This window comes from Ornithorhynchus anatinus, chromosome 13 (assembly GCF_004115215.2).
Source record: "Ornithorhynchus anatinus isolate Pmale09 chromosome 13, mOrnAna1.pri.v4, whole genome shotgun sequence".
NCBI classification, from domain to species: Eukaryota; Metazoa; Chordata; class Mammalia; order Monotremata; family Ornithorhynchidae; genus Ornithorhynchus; species Ornithorhynchus anatinus.
This window is the reverse complement of record NC_041740.1, coordinates 17,504,335-17,522,270: the sequence shown is the minus strand read 5'-3', so window position 1 is coordinate 17,522,270 and position 17,936 is coordinate 17,504,335. Positions and strand designations below refer to the sequence as shown.

General features: G+C 44.8%; 1 protein-coding gene across 16 annotated transcripts in view; it reads left to right on the top strand.

The window, feature by feature from the left end:
* KIAA1217 (KIAA1217 ortholog) overlaps window positions 1-17,936 on the top strand; it is a 280,750-nt gene that overhangs the window by 143,337 nt on the left and 119,477 nt on the right. Inside the window, exon 1 of one of the 16 annotated variants that reach the window (XM_029077803.2) lies at window positions 9,184-9,236. The exons of the other annotated variants lie outside the window; for them this stretch is intronic. The gene's annotated coding sequence lies outside the window, so the exon portion shown is untranslated. Of the gene's footprint in view, window positions 1-9,183; window positions 9,237-17,936 lie in introns of those variants that run through there. 16 annotated transcript variants of the gene reach the window in all.

Below are 17,936 nucleotides of genomic sequence, written 5' to 3'. Positions count from 1 at the left end.
TTAGGAGAAAGAGGAGTGGGAGACCCCTTGTATGGAGGATAGTCTGGGAAGTTTAAGTGGCAATTCTGTTTCTCATGGAAGAGCGAACCCAGGGAACAGTATCTGGCATTAATTATCAATTAGCATTTTCTCTAGGATTGTTAAATGAGCCCTGAAGTGAACTGACACTATCCTAAAGCAGTGACATCACACTGCAGTTATTGATACAACCCTAACTCAATCTTCCCACCCCTCATGTCGCCCCCCCACCCCCCGCAACACACACACACAGCCCTCCAGGTATTTATATTGTGACTATTAGCCTGGTAAATCTTGGAGAGGTTTAATAGGCATGATTTTGTTTCTAGTTATTCATACAGTCCAAATTCATCTGAGCCATATTTTATTAAAGAGGTATTTAAAACTGTAATTGTTTTGAAAGTCGCCATTGTGAAATACACCACAAGGAAAATACAGAAGCTATGGAAAAATTAGTCATTTCAGAGAAAGAAAGAAACAGTGAGAAGGCAATTAGTATTGTATAAAAAAATTAAATTGCCTGTGTTTGAGTGTCTTATTTTTACAATTACTACTCATTTTCTGTGAGTATAGTCCACTCTCAATTTTATTAATCCACAGAAATACTCAATAGTCATCCCTTATTGCCAGCTTATGCTATGAAAATCTCACAGTGTTTTTCATAGAGTTATAGAACTGGAAGTGGGTGTTGTGTTTAGTTTCCTGCCTCCTGGCAGGAGAGGAGCCAAACCATTTGAGAAAGTTGGTTTATCAGCCCCACTCCAAGGGAAGAATCTCCACAGCTTCAGTGGTCAACTGAGGCTTTAGAAGCCTTTCCTGGGAGTAAATTCTTCCATAGCAGAGGAGATTTCACAAATGTTAGAAGGTGAGAAGTGGTGGCACCTCATTTCCCCAACATCTGCCACCCCCCCCCATATCCCTACCTTCTTTCCCACTGTCCCCCAAACCACTATCCAGCACCAAACCTCTTCCTATTGCATCCCCAACTACCATCCTCCTCCCTTCCCACGGTTCCATTAATAATAATAATTGTTGTTTATATTAAGCACTTACTTTGTGCTAAGCACTATACTAAGGAATGGGTAGGTACAAGATATCCGGGTCAGACACAGTCCCTGTCCTACATGGCAGCTCGCAGTCTAAGTAGGAGGAATAACAGGTGTTGAGTTCCCATTTTCCAGATGAGGAAACCGAGGCACAAAGATGGGAAGTGACTTCCCCAAGGTCATACAGCAGGCAAGTGGTGGAGCCAGGATTAGAACCCAGGTGTTCCAATTCCCAGGCCTGTGCTCTTTCGACTAAGCCTCGCACAGTGTGAAACACTGCTCCATCATGGGAAAATTAATAATAATGATGGTATACGTTAAGCGCTTATTATGTGCCAAGCACTGTTCTAAGCGCTCGGGTAGATACAAGGTAATCAGGTTGTTCCATTTGGGGCTCACAGTCTTAATCCCCCTTTTACAGATGAGGTAATTGAAGCACAAAGAAATTAAGTGATTTGCCCAAAGTCACATAGCTGATAAGTGGCAGAGCTGGGATTAGAACCCTCAACCTCTGACTCCCAAGCCCGTGCGCTTTCCACTACGCCACACTGCTTCTCTTGGAAAATTCCACTTTATCCTCAACCTGTCCCTGATCCACTCACTCCTCTTCCTAAACATCCCCAAGACTGGACTCTCACCTGATGACTCTGTCTTGTTGCTGCCTTTTGATGGGTCTTCTTATCTTCTCACGGGGAAGGAGAGAGCAGTCAATCTGTCCTTTGCCTGTCTACCCACAGTGTCACTTCTGCCGTTTCTCATTCCCTTCCCTCTCTCTTTCTCGTTCTTTGAATCAAATCCCACATCTTCCGTCTCTCCTACCCCTTTCAGCTGCTGGTTGCTGTCAGCTACCATCCTCCTGGTTGCTCCTTCGAATTCCCTGTGGATTTCGATGCTTTCATCACCTTCTCGCTCTCGCTGCCCACTCCTGTTCTCTTCTTTGGAGTCTTCAACCTCCATGTTGATGATTCCTCAGACACTTCCCTTACCCCTGACCGTCTGCTTTCCGTCACGTCTGAACTCTACTGACCTCTTGCTTCACTCCACCTCAAGTCACCCTCCAGCAGGAGCACTAGGTCTAATCATCTCAAAACTTTAGCTCCATCCCTAACTCACCAACTCCCACTTAACCCATTCTGACTATAGCCTACCTCCTCAGCCACATCTCATCTCCTAAGAGTCAGTCAAATGTATTTATTGAGCTCTTACTTGTGCAGAGCATTGTACTGAGTGCTTGGGAAACTACAGTAGAGCAAAAAACAGACACGTTCGTTGTCTACAAGCTCAGTCATCCTTCTGTATCTAGCCATTTCACGTATCTGTGATTATTTCACTCTACCTTGACTCCCTGCCAAACTTCCCTTCCCTTGTTGCAAAAGTGCATGTCCTCAGCTCAGCCCTATCCACCAAGTCTCCACTTCTCATCCTCCACCCCATCATCACTCTCGAGCCCTGGATCATTTCCACAGTCCTCTCTCTCTCCCTATGTCCAAGCTGCTGAATGCAGCTGGTGGAAATCAGTGGCTGGTGAAAATCAGCATACTGGATTGACTCTTGCCATTACAAATTCACTCTGTCCTACTATAACTCAGCAATCTTTCCTTCTACAAGGCCTAGTGGAAAGAGCACAAGCCTGAGGAGTTAGAGGACCTGGTTTCTAATCCCAGCTCTGCCACTTGTCCGCTGCATGATCTTGGGCAAGTCTCTTAACTTCCCTCGGCCTCAGTCGCCTTATCTGAAAAATGGGGAGTCAGTGCCTGTCCTCCCTCCTAATGAGACTGTGAGCCTTATGTGGACCTCATTATCTTGTATATACCCTAGTGCTTAGTACAGTGTGTGGCACAAAGTACGTGCGTAACGAATGCCACGTATTATTATTACTTGGCAATTCTTGTATTCCTCCTTCATTGACTCCCACAATTCTTCTTTCCCTCCCTCACTGACTCTGACAATTCTTCTATTCCTCCTTCATTGATTCTGATGCCTGCAGCCCCACCAGTGTTATTAACCATTATTTAACCCAACTGCAATCCTTACTAGTCATCGCTACAGATCTTATTTCAGTGTCACTCAGCACACATCTCTTCATTTCTGAAAACTGGCTTCTCATGCCCTCCTGCATCAAGCAGAGTCTCCTCAGAGTCGCTTCAAGGCTCTTCACTAACTTTCCTATCTGCTCTCTTCACCTGCCCACCCTTTGGCTCATTTTGTTTCTTACTACCTGATTCTCAACAATCCTATCTCCATCCCCTTGCTAATCCTCTTCCCCTAGCCTAGAACACCCTCCCCATCCCAAATCATCAGAGCACAACTTCCCCGATGTTCAAAGTCCTCCTGAAATTCCACCTTCTCCAGCAGTCTTTTCTGATATATTCCCATCTCCCATTCATCTCCCCTCAACATCCACCTATGGCACTAAAAGTCTTGTTTTTGCCCTTCCTTTATACTTGTTTATATATCTGTAATCAACTGCACAGTTAATTATTTACTATGATTTCTCTACTAGTAAATATTTTTGTGTTTGCATCCCACTCCTCACCATTTAGAGGGTAGGTTTCTTTTGGCAGGGAATGTGTTTTGTGCTTCAGTTGTACTACTCTAGTGCCCAGGAATCAGTATCGTTACTACTAGTGCTTAGGTCCAACGGCACATTGCTGATACTGAGCTTCCCAGTCTTCTTTCCCCTCCCAGAATGCATCAGTGTAGCCTGGGGCCTGCACGGAGATGTCTGCATAACTTCTTTCTCCTTAAAATTTGCTGCCACAAGTTCTGATCGTGTCTGCTTAGACCTCCTCCTGCTGCAATTTAAGCCAGTCAATTCTTTGGAGATGAAACAAAAAAGCAAGACTACTTAAATCCTCCTCCTAAAGTAATTTGTCAACCAAATGCGGTATTGAACTGATGACAATTAGGTTTTCAGAATGTAAGAGCATAAACCCTGCCTTTTCTGGCTCAGACCCTGTGGTTGACCCAGTCCAGCAGTCCGTTTTGAGGATGACAACGAGGCTTTTGGAGAAACTATTTGAAAGTTGTCCTCCTGGGCAGGCCTTTTTTTTTTTTAAAAAAAAAAAGGTAATTTGTTAAGTACTTACTATGTAGCAGGCATGGTACTAAGCACTGGGGTAGCTACAAGCTAATCAGGTTGGATGCAGCCAGTGTCCCACATGGGGCTCCCTGTCATAATCCCCATTTTACAGATGAGGAAACTGAGGCCCAGAGAAGTTAAGTGATTTGCCCAAGGTCACACAGTAGATGAGTGGCAGAGCCGGGATTAGGATCCAGGTCTTCTGACTCCCAGGCCTGTGCTTTCTCCACTAGACCACCCGCTTCTCACCTCTGCTTTTCTTCAAACTCTAATGCAGCTTCACGTGTGAGAATGTAAATCAGCATTTCAGACAGATGTATCACTTGCAGCTGATTTTTTTTTCCATCCATCTCATCTCCATCTCCTCCCATTCTGGGGGAGATATTCACAAACAGCATGAAAAGCTGGTGTGGATGGTGTGGCCTGGGGCACATCATTTCCCCCCTTCCCCCCCCCCACATGGAGAGTTTACTTTCTTGGAATTTGATTAAGGCCATCCAACTTAATCACTGTAACTCAATCAGGATCTCTGGCAGCCAAGTCGCCTGATCCCCAGACTATTTCCTCTTGACTGGCATCATCCATTTCGTTGTCATTCAAAGAGAATATTTCATTTGGGGCTCATAAATCTTTACTAAGGAACGGCCTAAAAAAAAACCCACAAAAAGCTTCGACCCTCTAAGTCAGTCAATCGTATTTATTGAGCGCTTACTGTGTGCAGAGCACTGTACTAAGTGCTTGGGAGAGTCCAATGTAACAGACACATTCCCTGCCCACAATAAGTTATAAGCCTTTTCTCCTGCTTAGATTGTGAGCCCTGTGTGGAAAAGGGACTGTCTGACCTTTTTTTTTTTTTTTTAAATGACATTTAAGTGCTTACTATGTGCCAGGGGTAGATTCAATCTAATAGGCTTGAGCACAATCCTTGTCCCACATGGGGTGCACAGTCTGATTATTCGTATCTTTCCCGGCGCTTAGAACAGTGCTTGACTCAGAGTAAGTGCTTAACCAATATCACAATAATTGTGATTATTATTTTTTAAGCCATGACAAAACGAATCCCAAAGTGGGGAGGGACCCATTTTTGGAACCAATTGTGACGGGTTAACAGATCTCTCCTTCCTCTCTGGAAACACCTGTCTTCCAAGCCTGCAGGACTGCAGGAGTCAGTAACGGGAGCCGAGCTGGGAGTTGCCGGGGTATGGACAGCCTCCCTATGGAAAGTACGTGAGACATTGTGCATAGCTGGGACACATCAAAGGGGTCCGCCGGGGTCCCATCCCCTTACTGTGCTCCGGCTGTGGAACTGCAAAGCTGTTTTTGTCAGGCCACTGGAAAGGCAGGCTCTAAACAACTGTTCCCCAAGCTGACTCAGTACTGGGAAATTTTCCCTGCTCTTACGTGAATATGGTGACGTGATAGACGTCACCCCATAACGTACTCCCCAGAAAAAAGGAAAATATGTCATCCTCTTTCTTCATATGTAGGATGTAAGCGATACACAGACCCCTTCTCTATCGGCAGAGAAATGAACTGTCCTGAAGCTCAGTGCACCTGTGCATTGGTTCCCAACACTGTTTCTCCAGTGTTTCCACCTCCACTGGAAATCCTGGAGTTGAGCTGGGGGATTTTTCTAGTTTTATCTTTTGTGAAATAACACAGAAAAAAACCCATAGAAGTTTTTATTCATGGACTTCCTATTGAGGGGAAAAGTGATCAATCAGTGGTTTTAATTGAGCCCTTGCAGAGCACTCATACAATACAACAGAGTTGGTAGACACCTTCCCTGCCCACAAGGAGCTTACAGTCTAGAGGGCGAAACAGATAAACATTCCTCTATGGACTGGTCTGTAGCTCTATAAATTAGCTTGTGTTTTCTCTCTTATCATCCTGGGAGATTGTAGTCCTTTGCCCTGCAGGTACTTGGCTTTCTTTTTCATAAGACTGTTACAGTCTATCATCATTAGATTAAGCTTCTTATGGTCAGGGAACAGGTCTGCTAATTCAGTTATACTCTCCCAAGCACTGAGTACAGTGTTCTGCACATAGTGCTGAATAAACATCACTGATTGATTGATCGATCACAGGGAATCCTTCATCCATCTAGAATCCTTCTACTTCTGGCAAAGGTCACATACCTCCCTCTAGGTTGTAAGCTCCTCTAAGCTCGTTGTGCCCAGGGAATGTGTCTTTTTATTGTATTGTACTCTTCCAAGCACTTAGTACAGTGCTCTGCACACAGTAAGCACTCAACACAATTGAGTGAATGAATGAATGGGGCATGTGTCTGCCAACTCTGTTGTACTCTCCCAAGTGCTTAATGCAGTAGTCTGCACAAGTAAGAGCTCAATAAATGCCATTGATTGATTGATATCCCAATGATTTGGAAGCTGTAAGGAGTTGTCCTTGGGCTAAATTTGGATCTAACATGGCTCCCAGACGTTTGTGTTCTCTTTGAGACACATTCAGCTTTGGCCTGAATTGTCACGCCTTTATTAATGTTTCCAAAATGAAAGCAATGCATCTATTGAATGCCATATCTGAGTGGGAATTAGCCGCTCAGTCAGAGGTTAATTTAGTCGGGGTTATTCTGTCTCCATCAAAGATGAATTTTTGGACTTCTAATAGTAAATGATCTTCAAAGACCCTCATCCGGGCTAACAAAGTCTAAAAGAACTGTCCTAGATAACATCCCTGCTGAGCATGCCTGAGAAAGATCGAAGGCTGCAGTTTCCTGCCCAGACTGCTGAGGTTTTTTGTTTTTTTCTGTCTAGTATTTGTTAGGCATTTGCTACATCCCAGGCATTGTTTTAGGCACTGGGATAGATACAAGCTAATAAGATTGGATACAGTCCCTGTCCCAACTGGGGCTCACAGTTGTAATCGTGGCAAAGCAGGGATTAGAATCCAGGTCCGCCTGACTCCTAGGCCCGTGCCCTATCCACCTAGCCATGATGCTGCCTCTGCTGAGATGCCCGTGTCAACCATGTGCCAATGCTCCTTTGATCAGGAGGAGGGTGCGGCAGCTTGGAAAGAAGCCATTGAGCCTTTCAAAAATAATAGTCCACCAGTACAGTAGTATTTTAATGTGTGCTTTTGCTGTGTAGAGTACAACACTAAATGCTTAGGGGAGTACACTACAAGTGGTAGACACGATTCCTCCTCCTCGAGAAGTTTACAGTCTAGTTGGAGAGACAGACCTAAAATTACAGGCAGGGGGAACCAACAGAGAGATAACAGAACAGAATATGGCTTGGTGAATAAGTTGGCTTGAGAAGAGCCAAGTGTGGGAGCTGGGTTGTAGTGGGAGAAGAGAGTAGATTAATAGAGGGGAGAGAGCTGATTGAATGGCTTAAGGCTGGGAGTTTCTGCTTGAAGAAAGTAATGGGAAACCGTGGAAGGTTTTGGAAGCGTGGGGAGACATATGCCAAATGAAGTTTAGGAAAAATTGTTATTTAGGGAAGTGCTTTAGAAAAAAGCAGCAGAGGGGAAACATCGATTGAAGAGGGGAGAGACTAGTAGCTGGGAATTCAGCCAGAAGGCTGACGCGGGGATCGAATCGAGTTATGTCGAGGACTCGAACGCGCAGGAGTGTCCTTTCAGATGGAAGAGGAAGGAGCGGATTTTGGAGAGGTTATGGAGGAAGAGCCAACAGGATTGGATGACCAAATGAACATAATAATAATTATTTAAGCGCTTACCATGTGCCAAGTACTGTTCTAAGCTCTGGGATAGATGCAAGTTAATCAGGTTGGACACAGTCCCTACCCCACATGGGGCTCACACTCTTAATCCCCATTTTACAGATGAGGTAACTGATGTCCGGAGAAATGAAGTGACGCGGCGGAGCTGGGATTAGAACCCGGATCCTTCTGACTCCCAGGCCCTTATTCTGTCCACAAGGCCACACTGCTTCTCATGGGTGGGTCTGTGCTTCGTGCTAATTTAATTGAGTGGAGATGTGAGTTACATGCAGTTGGGCATGAGCAGTAGGGAGAGACAGTGAAGGCTTGGTTTGGCTGCTTTCTCTGGAGACCCTTCCCCAACCAGGCTGGCCTTGTCGCACAGTCAGTCATATGTGCTGAACTTCAGGTCTTCCACCAATGATTTGGGGTGGGATAATGAGCATGGGCAGCAGTAGGATACCCAAATAACTGCTGAATAGTAAGTCAAATTGGCTGAAAGGTAAATGAGGTAGAATCAGTCAATCAATCCTATTGTCTGAGTATTTACTGTGTGCAGAGCACTGTACTAAGCATTTGGGAGAGTTCAGTACAGCAGAGTTGAAGACTGCTCACAGCAAACTTAGACAAAGAAACCTTTTCAACAACATAGTGGAACAAAAATCTCAAGTGAATAGGCAGAGCAGAAAGTCTGGCAGACAACAATTGGAAGTAGGATGGGCATATGTTAGATAAATGCTATTGAGGGAGAAAGGAAAATGGCACTGTGGGAAACAAAGAAAACAGAGCAGCAAGGAGTAACCTTAAATGTCCAAGATGCAAAACATCCACACCCTACCCACAGAATCTCAAAACCCCAAAAGAGAAGATTCTTGTATTCATATTTCCTCTTTTACTTCAGATTAGATTCATGGGACATCTTAATTTGACTGATTTCTTATTCAGCCCATCAACTTTTTTTCTGGCAGCAGTTGAGCCCCTGGAACTAAATCCTCTTGCCAAACAGGAAGCTGAAGTTTTTTTGGGGGGGAGTTCAAGAATCACTGGGGATTTTGGAGGTAACCCTTTCTGAGGCAGGAGGAGAAGCAGTGGGCCTAGTGGAAAGAGCATGGGGCCTGGAAGTCTGAGGACATGGATTCTAATCCTGGCTCTTACAATTGCTTGCTTGGTCAAGTCATTTAACTTGGGGAGTCAGAAGCTGCTCTCCCTCCTACTGAGACTGTGAACCTAAGGGTCTGTGTCCAACTTGATTAATTGTATTTACCCCAGAGGTTAGAACAGTGCTTGACCCATAATAAGTGCTTAACAAATATCCTTTTTTAAAAAAAGGAGGAGACCAGGAGGCCAGAGGGAAGGGAGCAGGACCCAGTGGACCAGTGGGAAGATAACACCCAGAGCTCAGGGAAGGTAACCCAAGGCTATTTTCATTCCTGGTGGGGTGAGTGAAAACTGGGGTTCCCTGAGGGCAAACTGAGAGAGAACTGCTACTCTCCAAGCCTTGTATAATTTATTAGCATTTGTTAGGAGACTGTAAGCTCCTTGTGGACAGGGCATGTGTCTACCAACTGTATTGTACTCTCTCAACCGCTTAGTACAGTACTCTGCACACAGTAAGCACTCAATAAATGCGATTGATAGATTGAGCACGGGTTTCACTTACATTCCCCTATGTTGATTTGTCACTACTAACTGGGCCTACAACATCTGCGTGTAGCAGACTGCAAGGATTCCTCGTGGAAGATTTGTAACCAATGATTTCAAGGCTTTTAGTATTATTAGTATTGTTCTTAATATCTTACTTATGGTTTTTTAATTTTAAAAATATTTGTTAACTGCTTACTATGTGCCAAGGACTCTTCTAAGTGCTGGGGTAGATGCAGCGTAATCAGGTCAGGCATAGTCTCTGACTCACATTGGGCTCACATTCTTAATCCCCATTTTATAGATGTGGTAACTGAGGCCCAGAGAAGTTGAGACTTGCGCAAGATCACACAGTACAAAAGTGGCAGAGCCAGGTTTAGAAACCAGGTTCTTTTGACTCCCAAACCTGTGTTCAGTCCACTAGGTCATGCTGCTTCTCACAAATTCTTACCATATGTCAAGTGCTCTTTTCACTTGACCATGCGTTTTTTCTAGCTGCTTGACTTTGTCATTGTTCTACAGGGAGGTGGCATAGAAGGCCGAGGGCAACAGTAAAGTTTGAGACATACGGTACCAAGTTTTAAAGGCGACCATAGAGTTTGCCCTGCTGTGTTTCAACCCCAAATATTTTCTCTTTCCTATTTAGGGAGTGGAGGTACTTGTGAGATGGGCTCACTGAATACCCATTGGTCTCTAGTGTGTAAGGTCCCTGTGGGCAGGGCGCATATCCCTTTGTTATTCTGTATTTTCCAGGCACCTAGTACAGTGCACCCACACCAAGCAGGGGCTAAATAAATGCTGTTACTTCTCTACTACTATATGGGTTTTTTGTAAGGTTTCCCTGGTTGCAGAATGGTCTAGCGGAAAGAGCACGGGCCTAGGAGGCAGAGGATCTGGGTTCTAATCCTGGTTCTGCCACTTGCCTAGTGCATGACTTAACTTCTCTGTTCCTCCATTTTACATTGGTAAAATGGTGATTACATACCCATTTTCCCTCCCTTTGAGGCTGTGAGTTCCAGGTCGAGGCAAGGACCATGCTTGATATGCGTAATTTCTATCTACCCTAGTGCTTAGAATAGTACTTGAAACATAGTAAGCACTGAACCACTACACTTATTATCATTATTACTATTATTATGCATGCAGGAAAAATAGGGGTCTTAATAATAAAAATAATAATATTTCACTGTGGTACTTAAGAGCTGACTATGTGACAAGCAATGTAACAAGCACTAGCAGAGATACAAGATATTCATGTTGGACACAGTCCCTGTCCTATATAAGACTCACAGTCTGATTTGGAAGGAGTGGGATTTAATCCCCTTTTTACAGATGAGGAAACGGAGGCACAGAGAAGTTAAGTGACTTACCCAAGGCCACACAGCAGACAAGTGACAAAGCTGGGTTTAGAACCCTGGTCCTTCTGACTCCAGCTCTATCCACTAGGCGATGCTGTGCCTCACCATCACATCCAGTGAATCAGTGGAGTGGATGGTTATTTCATATCATCATTGATAGGGATCATAGTAGTAGTAATAATATTGGTTGTATTTAAGTACTTTCTATGTGGCAAACACTGTACTAAGCACTGGGGTAGAGACAAGTTAATCAGGTCGGACACAGTCTCCATTCCACGTGAAGCTCATGTTATTTGAAGGTCCTGATGCCCAGTGGGAAAGAGCATGGACTTTGGGGTTCTAACCCCTGCTCTAGCTTGCTGGAGATCCTCAGGCAGTTCACTTAACCTCTCTGAGACTGTTTCCTCATCTAAAAATGAGGATCTTAATATTGGCCTCTCCCTACCTCATACCGATGTCGAGGCTATAAATAAGATCATTGATGTGAAAAATATGACAGCACTCTGAAAAAGCTAATTGTCGTTATTTCTCACGTCAGATTTTATTATGGTGGACTGATCCCTGGGCATCAGGGTTATGCAGAATGCCTTGCGCCTCTCTGGTTCCTCGCTGAATCTTTCCAGATAGGTTTTTTTTTTTTTTGCAAATGATTCAAATTTACAAGAACCCAGTGACAGCCAATGCAACTCTCTCCTTCAGGCAAGAGTTAAAGGCCTTTCAGTTCTCACCATATAACTTGCAGAGACCCGAGAAGGAAACAATCTGCTCTCTTTTTTTTTTCCCTCCCCTCACGCTGGCTTGAAAAACGTACAGTGATTTCCCCTGTGGTTTTCTAGAATTTAGTATTGAAGCCCGTGGCCTGCTACTCCACGTAGAGCAAGGGATTTCATGATGGAGCTGATGGAAGAGTCATAAAACAGACACTGCTCTCCCTACCCCCCTCCTCCTCCTTCCAGTGCATGCACAGGAGCAGGCCAGCCAAGAAGCAATGAGAGTTAACAGAGTAGAAGTGTTTTTTGGTTGTTGTTGGGTTATTTGGGGGATTAAATGGTATTCATTAAGCACTTACCCTGTGCCAGGCACTGTACTAAGAGTTGGGGTAGATGTGAAATAATTAAGTTGGACACTGCCCATATCCCACATGGGGCTCACAGTCTTAATCCCCATATTAAAGATGAGGCAACTGGGGCCCAGAGAAGTAAAGTGACTTGCCCAAGGTCACAGCAGGCAAGCGGTGGAGATGGGATTAGAACCCAGGTCCTCTGACTCCCAAGCCTGGATTCTCTCCACTAGGCCAGTCTGCTATTTCAATCTGAATGTGATCCTCAGCAAGAATGAGAACTTCTGAATCTTTGTGGCCATGCTGGATTTTCGCTTTACGACGTCAGTCTTTAGGCTGTTCATCTGTGCCATTTCAGCAGAGCCTCACAGCAAGCTCCTCTCAGTTTAGCCATCATCCACGGGAGGTTGCTTCCACACCAGCCCTCTGCCAGGAGATATGATAATAATAATGTTGGTATTTGTTAAGCGCTTACTATGTGCCAAGCACTGTTCTAAGCGCTGGGGTAGATACAGGGTAATCAGCTTGTCCCACGTGAGGCTCACAGTTAATCCCCATTTTACAGATGAGGTAACTGAGGCACAGAGAAATTAAGTGACTTGCCCACAGTCACACAGCTGACAAGTGGCAGAGCTGGGATTCGAACCCATGACCTCTGACTCCGAAGCCCAGGCTCTTTCCACTGAGCCACGCTGCTTCCCCTAGATGATGGTGGTGGTGGTATTTGTTAAGCGCGTACTCTGTGCCAGGCACTGTTCTAAGTGCTTAGGTGGATACAAGTTTAATCAGGTTGGACACAGTCCATGTCCCACATGGGGCTCACACCATTAATCCCCATTTTATAGATAAGGTAACTGGGACACAGAAGTAAAATGACTTGCCTAAGGTCACACAGCTGACAAGTGGCTGATGGGTTCTAATCACGAACCCAGGTCCTTCTGATTCCCAGGCCTGGGCTCTATTCATTAAGTCTTCCACCCACAGAGACACAGAGAGCCCAGGCTGGAGGAAGAAGAGGAGCTGGAACAGGGCAGGGGTTATTATTATTACTGTTGTTTTTGTACTTAAGTGATTGCCATGTGCTAAGCACTGGGGTAGATCCAAGTTAATTAGGTCAGACACAGTCCTGTCCCACATGGGACTTAGAGGAGAGAGAAAAAAGAAAGAAAAAGAAAACAGATACTGAATCCCCAAGTTACAAATGAGGAAACTGAGACACAGAGAAGTTAAACAATTTGCCCAAGGTCACATAGGAGGCAAGTGGCAAATCTGGGGTGAGAAACGAGGTCCTGCTCTTTCCACTAGGTCATGCTGCTTCTCAGTTCAGCTTCTCTCATGGCTTTGCTATAGAGGCAGTGAACAGTTGCCCCAAGAGAGGGTGGGATTTGTTTCTTTATCGGTTGCTTCCTTGGGCCCCGCCCATGGGTGAAGAGTGAGAACCCCCATCAGATTCAGGGCCCCTGGAAGAAGCAGGGTCTACCTTCATTTTGGTGTGTGCTCCTCTCTATGTCCCTCTCAAATCAATAATCAGTATTATGATATATTAAATGCTTACCACACACCCTGTGTGACGAAGACACAAAAATTTATTTAGGCACAGTCCTTGGCTCACAAGGAACTCCAGATCTAATAGGGCTCCTGGGCTCCTGTCTATCTGACCTTCTACCTGCTGCCTCCTTTCTTTCTTTCTCCCTGTCTTTCTCTCTTCCTTTTTCTCCCCTTCTTCCGTTCTTTCTCAGTCTCTCCTTTGCTTTTGTTCTTTCTCTCTTTCATCTCTATCTCTCCAGCAGACATCTGTCTCGTGGGCTCCTGTGATTCTGGCCTCCAGACATCCGGGAGCCATATCCTGGAGTCCACTGGCCAGTGGATTAAGTACTAGTTGGACATGATCCCTGGAGGTGGAGGAGGAGCCATCTTCTACCTAACTAACATTGAACTCCTGCTAATCACCAAGATTTGCTTATTTTTCCCTTGCCGTTTGGATGTGAACTCTTTAATCAGCCCCTCAGCACTTACGTACATACCCATAATCAATTTTAATGCCTCTCTCCCCCTTTAGACTGTGAGCAGGGATCATCTCTCTATTTTCTGTACTGTGCTTTCCAAGGGCTTAGTACAGCTCTCTGCACACAGTAAGCGCTCAATAAATTCTATTGACTGAACTATTTATTGTCATTGTTCTTGTCTGTCTGTCTCCCCCGATTAGACTGTGTAAGCCCATCAAACGGCAGGGACTGTCTCTATCTGTTGCCGACTTGTTCATTCCAAGCGCTTAGTACAGTGCTCTGCACATAGTAAGCGCTCAATAAATACTATTGAATGAATGTCTACCAAATCTCTTATATTGTACTCCCTCAGGTCCTTAGTACAGTGCTCTGAACACAGTAAGTGCTCAATAAGTATGTTTGATGATTGGCTTTATACTGTCCTAAGAATTATATACAGATCCCCAAAACACGGAGTCCCATCAGCCTTGGCATCTGGATGACAGGAAGGACTTGGGAGCCTTTTTTTTTTTTTTTAAATGGCATTTAAGTGCTTACTGTGTACCGGCACTGTAATTAGCCCTGAGGTAGATACAAACTAATCAGGTTGGGCACAGTCCATGTCCCACATGGGGCTCCCCCTCTTAATTCCCATTTTAAAGATGAGGCAATTGAGGCACAGAGATGTGAAGGCACGCAGTAGAAGGTCACACAAATTGGGGAGCCAGAATTAGAACCCAGGTCCTTCTGACCTATGGGAACATACTTTATCCACTAGGTCATGCTGCTTCTCACTCATTTCCAGTGATTCCAAAGACACAACTTTGAAAAAGGCAGCTGCAGTGCTGCAAGTGGCTTGACTGAATGAGATGTGGAGTGCAGTTACCCAAAAAGAACAAGACAAAATCCCTACTCTGAGACTGTCAATCAATCCATGATATTTATTGAACACTTAGTAAGTGCAAAGCACTGTACAAAGTGCAGAGAGAGGACAGTTCAAATATGTTAGGTCGACATGTGGTTTGACTTTCATTATTGGTAGCAGCATTCCTAAAAGTCAAAGACTCCTCCTGCTTGGAATGTGATCTCTGTGTGGGACAGGGACTTGCCTGCTGTATGACCTTGGGAAAGTCATTTCATGTCTCTGTGCCTTAGTTTTAGCAGCTGTAAAATGGGAATTAAGACTGGGAGCCCCATGTAGGACATGGACTGTGTCCAACCTGATTAGCTTGTATCTACCTCAGTGCTAATTACAGTGCTTGGCACTTGGTAAGCATTTAACAAATACCTTAATGAATGAATCAATTTTATCTTTTGGATTTGGTTATTAAGTATCCATTCTATGTGTTCAGAATGTTCTCCTTCCCCAGAGTTTTGTGACTGTTTGGTATAGTTCTTTATCCTGTATTTTCTGGGCACTCTTGCAAGTATGAGGTGGGTGGGCGATATTCAAAGCTTTTTCATCCTCGTTATTAACTCATCAGACTCCAGTTTTTCTTTACTGCTGTAAACATCAATCATGGAAGTGCTGTTTAGCTCTTTTGTTAAGTCTAGTTTGAAAGCTTTTAAACAGCGCTAGCCTTGTAACATCTACTGAGATATACATATCGATCTAATGAATTGCTCAGCATTGACAGCATTGGGCACCATTTCATATCCAAAAGGCCCATTTGGGGGGAGTTGCAAACCTGAAACCAAAGCTATGAGGTAGTCTTGGTTTTGATACTGGGATTGTCTTTTCATGGTCTGTGCGTTGGTTGCTGTGGTGACGGTCTGGTATTTCTAAATCACGTGCCGCAGCAGCTCAGGAAGTAAAGTCACTTTCACAGACATGCATGATTTCTCCTCCCCCTAATTCTAGGTATGCATGTGTATTTTAGAGACTTTTTTAGGTGTTCAAAATGTGGGGTTCCTTGTGCCGAACATGAACGGAAAATGACACCTTAGGTGTATTTTGCCATCAGAGCTGCCATACTGGATCAATTCCCAGTGCTTAGTACAGTGCTCCGTATACAGTAAGTGCTTAATAAATACTATTTTAAAAACTATTAAATATCATATGGAAAATCTTCCCCCATTAGACTGCAAGCCCCTCTAAGATAGGGACTGTCTTTTACTTCTGATGTACTCTCCTAATCATCTTTATACAGTGGATGCTCAAAAGATAATAGTTGCAGTCTTTGCTAAGTGCTTACTCTGTGCCAAGGACTGTACTAAGCATTGTGGAGTACAAGATAATAAGGTCAGTTACATTCCCTGTCTCACATGGAGCTTACGATCCCATTGAGAAACAGCTTGGCCTTGGGGAAAGAGCACGCAACCAGGGACAGGAGGCCTGGGTTCTAATCTTGGCTGCGCCACTTGCCAGCTGTGATCTTGGGCAAATCCCTAACTTTCCTGTGCCTCAGTTTCCTCATCTGTAAAGTGAAAATGGAAGACCTGTTTTCCCTCTCCTGCAGACTGTGAGTCCTGTATGGGACAGGTACTGTGTCTGAAATGATTATATTAAAACTCCTCCAGAAGTTAGCAAATCAAAAATGTTTAATCAGTACCCTCATTAATACTGTTACTGATATTAAGGCAATATTTTTCTCTTTAATGAAATAGTACCCTGTTCCTATTTAAGAACAAAGCCACATTTGATAAAATGGTCCTAAGTCCCCATATAGTTTTTGCACTAACCCTGCTCTTTGATCCCACAAACCAATGATGGACTTTGGAAATTTGACATTCTTCCCAGATAAGATCACTCTGTGAATACTGGGTTTGGGAAATTCATTTAAGTTGTGGCCGCTCTTCTTTTAAAAAGAAAGGATTTTTCTTCCTGGGGAAAATAGTTGGGCCCTTCCTGGCTGGTTTCTAGATGAGGCCTTGGCAGCGAGGCTTCTGCAGGTGTTGGGGGGACCAGTTTGGGAGGGGTCCGAGGTTTACATGAGGCACGTGGGCTCCCGCGGGGGCCATGGAGTAGCCATATCTGCCATTTTGGCATCCCTGAATGCTTCTCCAGATACCCGAAGGGCCCCCTCAGCTCTCCATGGCTCCCCTGTGGCCCCAAAGGAGGTGGGAACAGATACAGGGAGAGGTTAGGCTCTAAGCTCGTAGAGGACAGGAGTTGTGTCCATTTTACTTTCCCAAGTGCTTAGTACAGAGTAAGTGCTCAAAGAATAGTACCAGTAGATAGATTGGGGAGATGGGTGAGGACTCTGAAGCAGCTGTACTCTTTCTCCTCCCTCCTGCTCCTCAAGTGGTGCAGCCCAGATGGGCACTAGCCATGTACAAGAGAGGCTTGCGTCTTGGCTGTGTGTGTGTGGGCAGTGGCACCAGGCAGAGTAACTTAGCATGCCGCCATCCAGACCCATGTTGGGATCTCCTGTTCTGAGCCAAGAGGTGTGGGGATCTGGGGGATCTGGTCTCAGCCTAATGGGTTGTAGCTGTCACCCCTGCCTGAGCTCTTCTGCTCACTAAGCGCTTGGGAGAGTACAATACAATAAGGTTGGTAGACACGATCCCTTTTCTCAGGGGGTTTAAAATCCAGTGGTGGAAGTAGATATTAAAATAGAGACAGGGAAAGTGGCAGAGTACACAGACATGGAAGCAGCGTGGCTTAGTGGAAAGAGCAGATTCTGGTTCTGGCTCAGCTTCTTGCCTGCTGTGTGATCTTGGGCACTCAATCAATCATATTTATTGAGCACATACGGGGTGCAGAGTTGGTAGACATGTTCCCTTCCCAGAACAAGTTTCTCTGTGCCTCAGTTCCCTCATGTGCGAAATGGGCTTTCATTACCTGTTCTCTCTCCTACTTAAACTGTGAGCCCCTTGTGGGACCTTATCATCTTATGCCTACCCCAGATCTAACTACAGGGCTTTGGCACATAGTAGATGCTTAACAAATGTCATAATTTACAGACATAAGTGCTGTGGGGCTGGGGTGAGGAAGATCTTGTAGGCTGAGGGTCTCTCAACTCTGCCTGGTGCCTTTTAGATTCTTGCCCCACAGCAGGGACCTCTTCCTCTGGTTTCACAGGCCTGCTCCTCCAGGCTTTGGAATTCTAAGTCACCAGGT